This window comes from Cyprinodon variegatus, unplaced genomic scaffold, assembly GCF_000732505.1.
Source record: "Cyprinodon variegatus isolate N-32 unplaced genomic scaffold, C_variegatus-1.0 Scaffold673, whole genome shotgun sequence".
NCBI classification, from domain to species: Eukaryota; Metazoa; Chordata; class Actinopteri; order Cyprinodontiformes; family Cyprinodontidae; genus Cyprinodon; species Cyprinodon variegatus.
In genome coordinates, this window is record NW_015151126.1 from 324,541 (window position 1) to 340,536 (window position 15,996).

Genomic DNA, 15,996 nt, shown 5'->3' on the forward strand with positions numbered 1-15,996 from the left:
AGTTAAATAGGTGAAAAATATTTATTTATTAAGGATAAAAAAACAAAACATATTTTTGTATTTAATGCAAGCTTCTCTGGTAACATTAAATGTGTATATTTACAAATAGAGATCTTTGCAGGTTTTATTTTATGAAATATGCGGCACATTTGGCTTTCGATACCTGCTCCAGTCACATTTTATCCCAATTATAGATTTTTACTTGTGTGACATGTTTGAATTGGACCACAAATGTTCTTGTCAAAATATTTCTTAAACAGTTAAGGCTGTACAGTAGGTTTGTCTATTTATTCACTTCCACAGCAACATTTTTGCAGCCACGGATGCACCATGTAGTCACGTCAGTCATATTCAAAACTTCTTAATCTCTTAACAATACTCATTGGTCCAGTCTTAATTATAACTTACTCTAGCAAAGATAGGAAGCAAAACCTTTGCAAAAACTGCAGAGTTGTTTGCCCCATTAGAGCGCTTACAACCTATGACAGCCATCTCAAGCTTTGGCAGGTAAGGGCGATCCAAAGTTCTGTTCGATCTGAAGCTGTTCCTCCAACTTGAGGCGGCTTCCTCAGGTGATAGCCACTGTACCTTTCATGTTAAAGTGATGGAGCTGCTGCTGTTTTTTTAATACTGACTAAATTTGGTATTTTAGATAAATTATATTCAAATTTTATCATATGGTTCCATACATGCTGTGCTCCATTTACAAAAAGGAAAATAAAGAGAATATTAACTTGATCCTAAATTCTGTATAATAATTATACCATTTTTAAATTCTTTTTGTTCCTATGTTTCATTTGTTGTCAACCAGTGTGACACAAGACTCAAACCCTGGCTGCCTGCCTCTCCAAGACCCCTTCAACTGCTGGATTTTGCTTGTGCTGGATTTCACCAAGGCTCTTGATGAAGCCGACATCCCGATAGAGAAAGCCCCCAAGCTGGTTGCTTTTTTGCAGTAATACTGCAAGCAGGGTGGATCCCTTCCAGCTCCATCCCACCCTTGCCCTGACTACCTACCAGAGCTGTTCCCTCAGTATGTGGAGGACATTAGGCATGTTGTAGAAGAAAAGGCTGTCTATTAGATGATCTATTAGAGGAGATCTATTAGATGAGACAACAAATGCCTGTGGCTATCGTGTGCTAGCCATTCCTCTGCTATCTGTTGGTAGTCCACCTATCGCAGCAGACTTAATGTTCATTGTAAGAGTTCACCGCAATGTCCCAGGCAATAATTTCTTCCATCAGCAACAACATCAATTTTAATGATGTCTGGGATTTTGTCACTGACGCAGAAAGCTACATGAAGAACGCCTTTAACACCATGCTTAATGACCTGTACCGACACGCAGTACATGTAACATGTCTGGCACATGTCCGAAACTTGGTTCTGGAGGTCTTCCCTGATAGCTTTAAGGACCTTAACAGGGTGTTTGCACTTGTGAAGATTGTGTTCTGTAAGGCACCTAAATGCTGTCAAGAGCTCCGGGCCTATTTGTACTGTAGGCATTCCTGTCATGCCAGTGTTTGCTGTCATGACCAGATGGGGTTCCTAGTTGACCAGTCGAGTATCTTGCAGACGACCTGGATGTTTTATGTGACTTAATTTGGGACCTAAGAGTGCTGCTAGAGGAGAAAGAAAGTGCCATAAAGGCCCAAGCTATCTTCATTGTTTAGCACAGTGCTGAGATCAAGACCACACACACAATATTACAGGATACTTCCAGGCCCTCTGCTGCCACCATCCACAGTCAACTAAAGAATCTCCTCATGCTGTTTGAATATGGCCACAGTGTAGAGGCTGACGGTTCGCTTTCCAGGACCACAGCATAACCGAGACAACTGGACAATGACAATTGTGCTGCCTGCACTCAGCTCTTCCAAAATACCATGGCTTATTGTGCTGCAGAATGTGATAAAGACATGCCCCAGCATGGAGCTCTTCAGAGCCCTCCCAGTTATCAACCCAGCAAAGGTAGATGGTGTGAGAAAGAGCCTACAGGAGTACATCCAGGTGACCCCTGCCCTTACACCTGTGTCAGCTGAGGAATGGCACTGCTATATCCACCTGGACAGGAGAGATGCTGAGGTGGTCCACTCTGTGGAGTGGTGGACTGCCAGGGAGGACAGAATGGCCATGCTTGCTCCAATAGCAGCATTGTATCTTCATCTCCTCACTACCTCAGTGGATGCTGAGATACTTTTCTCAAATTATACAATGCTGCTAACACAATACAGATGGAGCTTGACTGGCTGACTGTTGAATTTAGCAATTAGCATCATTTTGATGTTGTTTTCACAGGTTTAAGTATTTAATTGACAAACGGTCTTTGACTGAAAAGGTTATTTCTTTTTAACACAGAAATATACTCATGCAGAGCATTTTGCTAACAATTAAATATTCCTTTTACTGAATGTTAGAGTCAGTTCTGAGAATCCCTGTGGTTCACTGATATAGAGAGCTATGTTTCTCTCAAACAAGAATTTGCACATTAATGTGCAAATTGCCCCTAATTTATTCTTAGATAAAAAAATTAACAAAGCCAATTTGATGTTTCTAAATATTGCCTGATGATGATGTTTATGAAGTAGACATAAAAGCAAACTGTTCTATTTCAATGTTCAAAAGCAAACCTATTTAAAAGAAATAAAACCTGTGAGGTTTTTTTTTTTTGTTTTTTTTTTGTTTTGTTTTTTTGCTGTACCTGCTTGCTACAGAATCTAAAAAATCTAAACGTTGGTTGTGTTTTGTTTGCCCTATATTTGCTTATTTGTTAATATCTTCATTACACTATTGAAAGAGAATTATTTTTTATTGGCAGAGAAATAATTTTCTTTTTAAATGTTTATGTATGCCAATTTGAATAGATTCTTTACCATCAAATAAAATGTCAAACAAGAATGTTGACTATATGGTGACTGTTTTCTACAATGTGGTACTTTTTGATATATGCATAACTCTACTTCTTCCTGAACTTCAGCCAGCTCCTTTTTTTCATGCCTTTCATCTCTGGACAAACTGATTAATTCTATTGTGTCTGACCTCAGTAAAGAAACTGGCTTTTAGAAAATAGTGAAGTTGTAGATAGAGCCCATTGCTTGGTCTCTCCTGTTCACAGCAATTTCATTGAAACTTATACATTGCATTCTATTGATTGCAAATCAGATTTTTCAAGCCATGCATATATTGTTTGTCATTATATGTATTGTAAAATGTGTGCAGGTTTGAAATAAACTTTTTGAAATGAAATGAAAATGAAAAATGAAATGAAATGAGATCTCTGAGACAAGTATCACCTCTAAATTGTCAGCTATCAATAAGATTTCTACAAAAAAAAAAGCTTTTAAATGCAATGTGTCTGCATCCTGTGCTGAAAATGTATGCTAGTTCACAGTAATATTTGGGGGTCGAGATGACGCAAGCACTGCAGTAATGTCTGAGTCATAGTGATAAAGCCGTGATGGGTCTCCTTTACTAACCCCTACCCACCAATGACACAATTTTAATACAGAATTTGTTAAAGGTTGTGTTGTGGCTCAGAACGTATGGAGGATTGTACCAGATAAAGAATGTTGAAGGAGAAAAAAAAACTCTGCAGAATCCCACAGATATACCCCCCGAACAACCACATAAAAGAATAGAGAATTGAATAGAATTAGGGCTGCAACTAACTATTATTTTAAAAATCGATGAATCGGCCGATTATTTTTTCGATTAATCGATGAATCGGACAAAAAATATTTCTTATATTAACCTCTTTATTCCAAAATAAACATTTTAGACAGAACAAACAAGCACACAAGTACAGGTTGCTCATTAACTGTACTGTTGCAATATGAAAAATAAATGTTTGTGTTAAAACTACGCAAACTGGGTACTTTGTTTCATAAAGTGCATAAAAAGACATTTTTGTTTTTAAAAGCCCCTAAGGGGTTCAAACAATAGGTCCCCCCATTTCAATAAATGAATTTTTTTTCGACTAGAATAGTTCTGCCTTTTAAGACAGGAAAGTATAGCAGTTAAAGTTGCTACTTGAGAAAATACTGAACCATAGAGATAAAAATAGCCCTGTGATTCAAATTATAAATTGTATTTGGAATAAAAATGAGAGAACTAGGGGTGGTAAAAAACACATCCTCCAAAGACAGATATTTACATGGGAATGTGGCATATAATTAATTGACATATTACTGATCTTGCTGGATTTTATTCTGCTTTACTTCCATAAATTGCAGGATCTTCTTTACTTTATCTTTGCCAGAGGATTTAAACTTTAAAAGCCTTGCCCTCATAATTTGCAAGTTAATTTATTTATAAAGTAAATAGAAACGTTGCTTAAGCTAATTCAAATGAAATTAAAAGTAAAATAAGTAGCCAACCTTATCACTGTCTATAACCTACTAACACGGTAAGGAAAGCATCAGATGAGCTACCTGAGAAACTAACGTTACGTTTCCCCACTTTAAAACGAAACAAACATGGTGCTTCCGTGCCATGTTAATTTGTTTTGACAAAAGTTGCATGTTACGACTTTTTTCACTGTACAAAGCACAGGCTATTTTAATTATTGTGATAAATTTTCGCCGTCAATCCCGGCGCATGCGGCTTCATTTGCAGTCTGGAAGCTGAGGGTAAACATCCTGCTGCTCTGACTGCAGCGCTGAGAGGGACACCTGCGGGAGAGGGAGAACGGGGTTGGGATGGGGGAGGCGCCCCACGGCAGAGTAGGAACGATACATGCTTTCAGGTAAGAGTCTCCAAAAGCCGCCAGTGACACCATAAAAAGTCGACAGATTTGTCGCTAGTCGCTTTTTTTGAAAAATAGTCGCTGGAGGGGTCTGAAAAGTCGCTGAGTTAGCAACACTGCACCTGCGGCGCTGACTCGCTCTGCCGTATTTTTTTTCTTCCCCCGTTTCAGTCAAGTGGATATGATGACGGCGGCGGCGGATGACGCATTAATCTCGCGACACAACTAATCGATGATGAAATTCATTGCCAACGCTTTTAAAAGTCGATTTTTATCGATTTTATCGATTCGTTGTTGCAGCCCTAAATAAAATAAAGTCCATAGATGCTGTTTTGATTTAGTCATTAGGTGCCTCATAAAGGATTAGTATTAGCATCTTGTCATCCAAACAACCACACAATTCTGCATAAGCCATTTCATCTTTCCTACCGACTCCCTCAGCCTCTGGTGCATTAGCCCCTGATGCTAACTCATTCCCAGGATAGTGCCTTTGAGGCTGATCGTTTTTAAGTACCTCAAGAACTTTACTTCCTACAGTAGATGTGATAGCAGGAATTTTCTCCGTCAAACCGCAACAGCAGTCCCCTTCCATGCATCACTGCACCTGGAACTTGCTTGGGCCCATAATCTGTTGGCTCTCCTGTAACGGCTCTTTTGTTATTCACTCTGGGGGCTTCTGATCCTTTCCCACTATCTTCGGTGTATGTAGATATATTTTCAGACATGCTAACCTAGATACATAAGACACAGGTGACATTTTCTATTGTAGAACTAGTAGCCACAGTGCCCCGCACTGACTCAAACACTGAGAGATGAACACAGGGAGGCTCTGCCTTTATTATCTTTCTATAGTAGAGCATAGCCTTCCACTTTACAAAGTAGTGGCAAACCAAAAAAAATAAAACACAACAGTGGCATACATTGTACTCAACACTTGAACTTCTTCCTCAGTTGTGGGGGTAAGGTCTAATTTGTCTATACTGGGGAGAATCCTAAACTCCAATGGTCCATGGTGACAAGATGGAATATTAGATGCCATGGTCAGACCTATTTAAGTATGATTGCAATTAATTAATGCATTTCAGTCCATTATAAATGACTGACCAAATGTATAATGTACATGGGGTACACCCTGGACAGGTCGCCAATCTGTTGTCGGGCAACACAGAGACACACAAAGACACACAACCATGCAAACACTTTGGCATGTACTCTGGTTTACTCCCATGGACTGTGGTAAGAAGCCAGAGTACGTGGAGAGAACCTACGCATGCACAGGGAGAACATGCAAACTCCAAGCCAAAATACCCTGGGCTAAGAATCAAAACCAGAACTCTCATGCTGCAAGGCCCCACTATGCAGCCAATCTCAGATAACCCAATCAAATCAAAAGTAAAATCAAACTTTTGTAGACTAGACAGGACGTCATTAGTTTAGGAATCATAGGAATTTCACTACAATTGGCCTTGATTTTCCAGAATTGTGTTTAGGATTTCCAGTCAAATGGGCTTTTCACATCTCAATAGTTTTTTAATCAATTTACAGCATGTCTTCATAAATTATCTGAGTTTCCTTTCAGAGTCATACCTTGATTTAAAAGTCTAATCTTGAGGCCGTCCATCAATTATGACATTATTTCGACAATTTTAAATTTCTAAGGAGTCAGCTTGAGTAATGTCAGAGATGTCTGACTTAGAACACTGGGGAGATAGGCCTAACTGTTGCATCTGAGATTCAAATAAATTAACCTTTTGCCCCATTTCCATCAGGCTTTAATTACACCATTGAGTCATGTTTAGACAATTTCCAGAATCATTTTATGCAATCCAATCCATTCCAATTTGTTAAGCACTTAAAAACAACCACAGCTGACCTAAATGCCATACAGGAAGTGAAAGACAAGAAGTTTGACTCTTGGTTGTTCATTGTTTCAACGTAAAATGTTCTTTGCTGTTCTAAGATGTCTTTTAAAACTTCAAAAGTGATAAATTCCTCCTCATTCTGAAGTTCTGTTTTTGACTTGCATGACATGCGTGCAATGAGGGAAATATTTTTCCAGGAGCAACAATTTGAATTAAAAATAAATAAATACGATGGCTCTCGAAACTTTGATTCAAGTGTCACAAGATACCTCATTGATCTTAACCAATCTCGTAAAGGGCCTTCACAACCATATTTAAGCTGTAAATATCTCTTTTGACTGTGGACCCTTTCTATCACACTTTTGAACTTTAAATTAATGCTCGGAGAGTGTATCTCACCAGCACATTTTGTCACATACCTTTCATGTAGGGTCAATGACAATTGTGCATTGAGTAGACCATCAAATGGAACATATAAAAAGAATTAAGTTTTAAGTATTCACTTCTATATATTTTATGTGAACTTTCTTTCTTTTTTTTTGGAGTAACAGCAATTCTGTTTATTATAAACTGTAAACAAATTACTTTTATTCACAAAACTAATAAATTTATTTTATTATTATTTTATTCTTTAATTCCTTATTGTGGAACAAATGAACTCCAAGGGATTGTTTACTATTCATACATCCTGTCTGTATAAATATGAGTTGAGAGTGGTGGAACCCATCCCATCGGCCCTTAATCCGTTTGTGTATAAAAAATGGTTGGTGCCAAAATCAGCATTTATGGAAAATGGGAGCCATGGAGTAAAAAGGTCAAAGCAATATAAATTTGACATGGAGGCAGAAAGGGGGGCTTTTTTATCTTCTGGATGTGGGAGGGTTCTAACCTACAGCACTGAACTTGTGTTGTGTGGAAAAAGCCCTTTCCCTCACTTAAAGGATTTATCATGTGTTGTATCCTTGTTAACAAGATTATGGTATTTGTTATCCAATGGAACCATCAGTGCTTGGTAAGCATAAAACATGTATGATAAAGAATGTGTTCCAAACATTACACAAGTTACTTTTTCAAGTCTCACTCTACTGGGAAGACCCAAGGCAGCAGTTCTGCAAAGACTTTCTGACACACATTTCCTAAGTCATTAGGAGTGTGTGTGCATGCATTAATTATTTCATACAATCTAATTATGTAATTTGTCAACAGGGGTAAACAACTAAGGCCTAATCAGCTTGCATTGTAGCAGCCAATCTGTGACAAAGACAGTTGAGGGAGGGTGGAAAAAATATAGAGAATTTAAATGAATTACTTATTTATAGATTTTTATCACAAAGTTTGGGCTTTGAAATGGAACTGCTGCTTTTGCTGAAAAGAAAAATAATTGAGAAAAAGAGTTAATCTGAACAAAATCCATTTAGTGCTTGCCATTTAGTTGTTTACTTATTAAGAACACACAAAGAAGATTCAAGGTTGATTTTTTCCCATAGATGCATTTTTGGATGGCACTTTCTCTGGGAATTTGGGTAAAACAGCTCTGTAATATGGTGTTTTAAAAAGACATTTGAAAAATTTCTAGTGAGATGATATGTCAAGTTCGGGTCAATTTTCAGGGTTAATAAGATGTTTTGATATATTTTTGGCTAAACTAAGCATATAAGCACCACATTTGATTCCTATCTCAACCCTAACTTTACATTCAAAATCATCTAGTGTTACGCATTTTGAGTGGACCACACAATGTCCGTTCAACCTTTCTTGTGGTTTTTGTTTTGTTTTACAGCTACCACATTTGAGTCTAGAATGCTCTTGAAGCAAAACATTACAGAAAGTATAAACTACTCAATTTTAAGTTAGAAAGCCTTCTCACCTATTCATCAAACTGGTGACAAAGTAGGACTTAAATTTTATCTTAAATAAAGTAAATGCAAAATTAAAAGATGGGTTTGGTTCGAGATGTGGACAGGAAGAAGATTTAAACCTAACCCTAAGCAGGATCAAACCCATCTTCATTTGAGCAACCCCAGAGTGATCCATGTAGCACAGCACACTGTTATAGGGTTCTTGTTTTTTCTTGTTCTTTTTCAGATTAATGGCTTTAATGGATCTCTAGGCCTGATTTAAGAAGTGCTTGATAAAAAATATTTTCTCATTTTAATGTAACTTTCTGTAGTTCTTCTCTATTATCTTGTTTTTTTAGCCATGGTATTTCCATTTTTTTAATTTAACATTCTAGAGTGTTGTAAATGTGTGACATATTTTTTGTTTGTTAAAAATTCATACGTTCCAAAAGTCATGAAAATGTTAATATGACAAGGCAGCTTTTAACAACATCAATCAGTCAGTTAATGAATACAAATCAATGAATTTGGGGATGGCACATAAAATTGGCTCTAATAATTTCAAACATGGACATACAGTATTATCTGTGTTCTAGCAATTTAAGGTTTATCAGTTAGATTTTGTTTTAGCCCCAAAAAACAAGGCTAAGAAAAAGATTTTTTTTATAGATAATAAACTTTAAAAATGTAAAATATGTCTATCTGAGAACACCATATTGAAAAACAGAAGCTCAACCAAATTCAACATATTCTCAAATGCTTCCGTTCCCTTGAAAGCAGAAAGGCATCCATCTGCATCTCAGTCTGTCCATCTTTTCGTCTGCTCCCTCTCTCTAGTTCAGTTCTTTCCAAAACATGTAAGTATGATTCTTCATTTTATCCCTCCTCATTTTTTCCCTGCCTTTGGAAATCCTTTTATCCTTTTTTTCCCCTTCGTCTGCAGTCATCTTTCCCATCACCTCACAAGCTGTTCTGAGCTGATCTAACATTCTCTCTTTCCAATCCTGGTTCTCATCTCTTTGGTCACCTTGCATCCTGCTGACTCTCACCTCAACTTCTAACCTGCACACCATGCCTTCATCCACCCGCCAGTTTCCGCTCCATCCTCTCTTCTCATGTCACTCTCCTTCACCACTAGTCCTTTTCTACTTTACTCCTTCTGTTTATTCCTTCTGTACTCTGCCTCCTTTTTCTTACTTTTCCTCCACGTTTCACTCTCTGCTTTTCTTCACCTATTTCTGCGTCTTAGCCTCTTTTCATCTGTGCAACAGATCTCACCCTGCAGGTCTTCATACCCCTGAGAGAACACCACCATCTGCTCAGTTTTCTTCCTCTGCCATTTCTTTAAGAATGAAATTTGCTGTTTTTTCCCCAAACCTGTTTCCTTACTTCCCCTCTATGTTTCCAGTATTTAATTGTTCTGCAACAATATGCCCTCAGAATAGGTAACACCTTTATAGAGCTCACATCTACCAAACAAAAGCATTAAATCCTTCCTTTTTCCCTATTCATGTTTTCATGAATCACTGTCACATAGGATCTGATGTAAACATTTAAATGTAATTAAATATAATGCTAAATATATATGCTTCTAACAGGAAAAATGCATTTTTATTACAAATGCTGATAAAACAGTGAATCCACACAGATTTTTCAAAAATAAGAACTGAGTAGTATAAGAACAGAAAGACAGAACCAAAAAAAAAAAAAACGATCTTTGTTAAAAGGCCTCTAACGAAACCCAAGTAAAAGCTCTAAATGCATTTTCCTCTTCTGATTGAAAGTTTGCGACTAGTTTTAAAGAATCTCTATATCCTGACAGACTGGTGCTCAGTACTCAGTGGTGCAGTGGTCTTGGGTAAGAAGGTCATGGGTTAGATTCCTGGCCTGGGGTCTTTCTGCATGGAGTTTGCATGTTCTCCCTGAGCATGTGTGGGTTTTCTCTAGGTACTCTGGCTTCCTCCCACAGTCCAAAAAATGACTGGTAGGTTAATTGGCTTCGTATAAACGAGAATGGGATGGCTTCTTCCCTCCAATGAAAAGGGAAAACAGCCATTGCTATGGCAACACACTGATGCCCCCCGTGTGCGTGGCTGTAGCTCTGTGGCACAGGGGACATAAAAATCAAACATTTGACCATCTCTTAAAACAAATGTATACAACCAAATACAACAATTTCAAAGAGGACCTTCCCTTTTGAAATTAATTACTTTTTTTGATATACCTAACTTGCAATTTTCTGTCCGTCTGATGAAGATGCAGTAAACCAGAGCAAGTTTCCGATAGTTTCCTCGGGCATCAGGTCACTGTTAGGCCCGCTTCCAAATTCAAGGGAGCCTGAATATTTGAGCGAGCGTGGAGTGATTTCGCCGGAGTCACTGAAGGTCCACAGATTCACAGCAGCCCATTTCTGTTCTGTTATGTTCTGTTTTGTTTCAATAAACATTCTGAACTTTTCCTCCAGAAGGTATTAGCTTTCAAATGACACACATGTAATTTGGGCTTACAGTTCCTTAGTTATTTGCTTTTCCATTCGGGTATGCAAAAAGGTGAGGATTACTTAAACAAGGTGAATGTTAATACAGGATAAGGAGTTATTTATAATTGCATTTATGAATTGTGGTTTTTTTCAATCTCCATTGAGAAATAGGATTTGAAAATACATTTTCAAAGTCCAGTATTTATTTATTGATTAATAAATAAAATGCAAAATCTTTTTTAAATTTTTATTTGAATTGCCTGATTAAAATGTTAATTTGAAATGGCTTGTTCATTTCATTGACTCACAACGTCCTTCATACACATCTGCCAGATTGCATAATGAAAAATCCTATTATTTGGATTTGAAGAAAGTGAGGAGAGGGGTGTGAACAGCAGAGAGCATCATCGGGGCCCCTTTTCCCTCCATAAAAGACATTTCATCCCAGTGCTACGTGTCCTGAGCCTGTAACATCATCAATGACCCCTCTCATCCCCACCATGGACTATGCTCCCTGCTGCCCTCTGGGAAGAGGCTTCACAGCATTCAATGAACACCCAACAGATTCTGCAACAGCTTCTTCCCCACTGCCATCAGAGAGCTTAACTTTTGAAAAAACTCTAAATCATGTCACAGACTCTGCCTCACACTGGTAACACCAAACCAAAACACTGCAAATTTGCACCATATATATTTAATGCTCTGAACTTCCAATTCAATGCATATTTGCACCATGTTTTCTTCTCCCACACTGCTGCACTTTATGGAATGGAAATATTCTGAAAACTGTACAAAACGAAATTCTGTATACACTCTGCATATACAAATTGACAACAAAAGTTGTCTAAGTATAATTTCTAGGAAAACATTTAACTCAGAAATACCATATACCTGTTTATTTTAAGATTTTTTTTTTTTAAATTAGGCCTTTTAAGATATACTATATTTTAGAGCGGGGTTGTGAAACTTTATTCCCTGTTCCAAGATAACTAAAACAGGTGATCAGATGAATCATAATAAATGTATCTAAAAAACTTCACTGCAAATTTACAGGTGTTAATTCATCCATTGTATTCAGGTTTGTTGGACCAACACTCTTTATGCTTTTACATTGCCTCTTTTTATTTTTTTATATTCAGTCACTATGTATTTGACATAAAAATGGGTCAGGGGTGAAAAAGGCGAGAAAGATTAAAATCCTCTGGGGGAGCTTGGGGCCCACTCACCCAGAAGAACATTTTGTAATATTACATTTAAAAATGACTATCTAGTACACTCTAATAGAATAATAAAGCAAAGTTAAAGGACCGCATGATATAAATTATTTATACATTAAAATCTCACCAGTCATATTTTTTATTCACATATATGCACATATATTTTTTTTTATCATAAGACTATGTAAAAGTATTTAAAATAAGTGCCCATTCATTAGTCATTTTTTATCTAAACTGTAACACTTGCTAATGCAAAACCTACGAAATATATATATATATATATATATATATATATATATGTATTTTTTTTTGTAAAGAAAATAGCTTTAAAAATGTGCAGTTATTATAATCCTGGATAAACAAAAACTGATGTTTTATAATGCTGTTATAGAAGCGGTTCAACATTCAATTCAGGAAAAAAATGCTGGGAAATGAAGACTGTGTCTGGGTGGACTGAATAAAATGATTTGGTTATAAAGTCGTCTAATAAAGGTTTCAATTACTTAAATACTATTATTTCATTGACACCAAAGCAAAGCATGAATCTTTGTTGTTAATTTTTGTTTTATTTTTAGATTTCTCTTTTTCTTTTGTATCTTTGTGTTTTCACGGTATGGGGGCTGTTTGTGTTATGAATCACTGCTTCTCTCTTGTTGAGGAGCTGTTGTTTCTTGAGAGATTAGAGCCAAAGAACATTGTGCTGCATGCACTTGCTGTGTTTTGGCATCTATTTCTTTGGAATATGTGACTATCTGAGATTGCATATGGTAAGGCCCATACTTCATCAACAGACTGCACCTGTGTGGGAGATCAGTATTATGGGGTTTTATATAAAATTTTATAAAGATATACAAAGGAGCTAAATTGGATGTTTGTGTATTTTTATGCTAAGTGGAAGTTAGAGACCAATTTATTTACTGTAGTGACAATAACACCAACACATCCACAACCCATTGCTCCGAAAACTACACAATCAAGATAGCATCAGAATTTCAATATACATCAGTTTAAAATCTTTAAAGTGATGGGAATCTTGTTAAAGTAAGAACTATCCTAACCTTCACATTTTAATAGTTTTTAAAAATCTATCACTGAGGAGTAACTGCTTCAAAAACTGCTTAGGAGGCATGATATACCACCTACATAAATAGCTAATTATGCTTTATGTTGTGTGTCTTATAAGTAGTTCAGGAGATCAAACTCTAATTATTGAGGGCAGGTATGATGCCCTCTTCAAATGTGGCTTCACACATATCACTCCAAATGTTCACTCTGTCATTCACTGCAAAAAGTTGCAGTGCAGCAGTCCGCACTCAACGTGTGTAGCACCTGCCTCTGCATTGCCTCTTATCTTGATCCCTGCGTGACTCATCTGGAATTTTAGAGATTGACACAATTTGCTCTGTCACAAATAGACTCGAGGATAGCTGCAGGTCATGATGCAATGCAACAGACTTGATGAGAATGAACACATACACTAGAACAGCTTCTGTGAAGAGAGCACTGAACTGCTAAATACTGCAGGCTCCCAGTTTGCAACATGAATAAGATATACATGGTCTTAGGCCATAGCGCGATCGCTGTTCTGATTTCAGTGAAGCCCAGAAAAAAAAGTAGCTCTGAAGACAGTCCTAAGATCATACATTCTCAAACTCTGATATAACAAATAATCATGGGATACCGTTTAATTGATTTGAGATGAAGATAGTTGTCTAAGGAAAGGATAAGCTACAACAAAAACGTAAAAAAGGCTTAATGACTGGTACATGGACATTTTAGTATTTTTAGAGGTTCTAGAGGAGTCATAGGTTGTGAAAATGATGAGAGCCTTTGTGCTTCTCTTTGTATGCAATTCTGTTTTTCACTTTTCCAATCTTACTCAGTTTCCCTTTTGTCCCCCTCTCATTTTTTCTGCTGGTCAGGTTAATGGGTCTTTAACCTTGTGTGAATGAGCTAGGGACTTTTGGTGTGATCGCCCACTCTAGAACTATTCCCCTTCCAATTAGGCTGAGGCGCTGGCCTGGAGACAGCCACAGTGTGCATAGTGATCCTCAAAACATAGCCTGAGGTGCTCACAATGAGGGCCATTATAGTGGTTAATGACAAGGATAATGGAATACAGATGCAAGCATTCGCACACACACACATTACCCCAATACACCCCCCCATCCCACCCCATCTCACACACACACCCACACACATCACACACAAACAAATTCATAGGGTATAATTCCCACTGGGGAATTTAGTATACGATACAATAAGGACATTATTGAGATCATCAGACCTGAAGTGATTAATTTTTTCAACAGATTGCCTGATTTGATACTGCACAGCACACTGTGTGTGCGGCTAATATATTTGGGATTGTAATAAGCCTGCTATCAGTCTAATGCATAATCAAAATCATTTTGACTGCAACTGAAAATGGCAGTTTCCCAAAATGAACTAAATGCCCTGGAGACTAAATTGGATCAGAGTCAATTCACAATGTATGTTTGAAACATACCAAATATCAGCAGAAGATTTGTTATCCAGCTTCTGTCGTGTAGGAAAGAATAGGGAGAGACTTACGCTACATCCACACTAGAGATGCAACTGATTGATTAATGAATTAGTCAATTAATTGACAAGCAGGTTTTTCATTTTACTATGAAGATTTTGAATGACATGAAGGGTTAAATATTTTTGCAATATGTTGAATTAGAGAATTGAACATCAATAGATTTTAACAATCGTTGCAGCTTTATTAAATACTGAATAAGAAAAGCTGCCTAGTTTCAGAAAATTACAAGAGTCAAGACTAGTTTTGCAAAGTTAAATTTGCTATATTAATTTATACCTTTAGATCGATGTTCCCACCTCAATGCCAGTTGCTTCTCCTGTACTATGGCCTCCTAATACTGATCTTAATCAACCAGAAATTAGAAATTAAACAAACATTTTGACAAAATGCATTTTTTTTTTACAACAGTGGTGGTTCTAGGAAATTTTAACAAAGTTGTCCAGGCAGGCACCAGTGTGCACAGAGGGGTGGCTGATAACTTAGGCACTGAAGTAGTTCACATCCACCATACTGATCACAATAAACCTACGTCAAAATTTAAAATCCAATCAAGATGGAGCATAATTTCATGAAGCTATCAAAGCTAAGCCCATATTTATATATCATTGCTGTTTAAATAAATTCATTGTTCTGCATAATATATCTATTAAATTGGTTGGGCAGGTCATCTTTACCTCTAATTAAATGGAAGACTCCTCAATGACTGCAGAGACAAACACAAGCTCATAAAACAAAAAGAATTATTGAAAGAGCATGAATTCTGCATTAGAATTTATTTGCAGTGTATTGTTGTGAAGAATTATTTGCTGTATTTTTTTGTTACTTTTTGGTTAATACACTAAATAAAAAAACATATCAAAGTAGGATATTCTACAACATGGTATCACTGCTGCCACCCTCTGGTTTAGAGGAGAACATTCACTCTTGATATAATGAGCGACACACTGCTAAGGTTTATATTCAATTTATACTGAGACTTTTCATTGAATAATGTCAGGTATTATGGCACCTATTACAGCAAACAGCAGTTCAGATCAGCATGTCTACTGTTAATTAGTACTAGTCTGCACAATTTAGACTCATCTATTATTTCTGATGCCAGTTTAGCAGAGTACATGGCAGTTTTATGAACTAGCAAAGGAAGACTTGGACAGAAAAAAACCTCAAGTTTTGTGCAACCTGTGCCCATCGTGACTTAAAAAACTAATCTGTACATGAGCCACATCCACTTAAAGCTGCAGTCTGTAACATTGAGAAGAGAGCAGACTTCGACTGAAAATTTGAAGAAA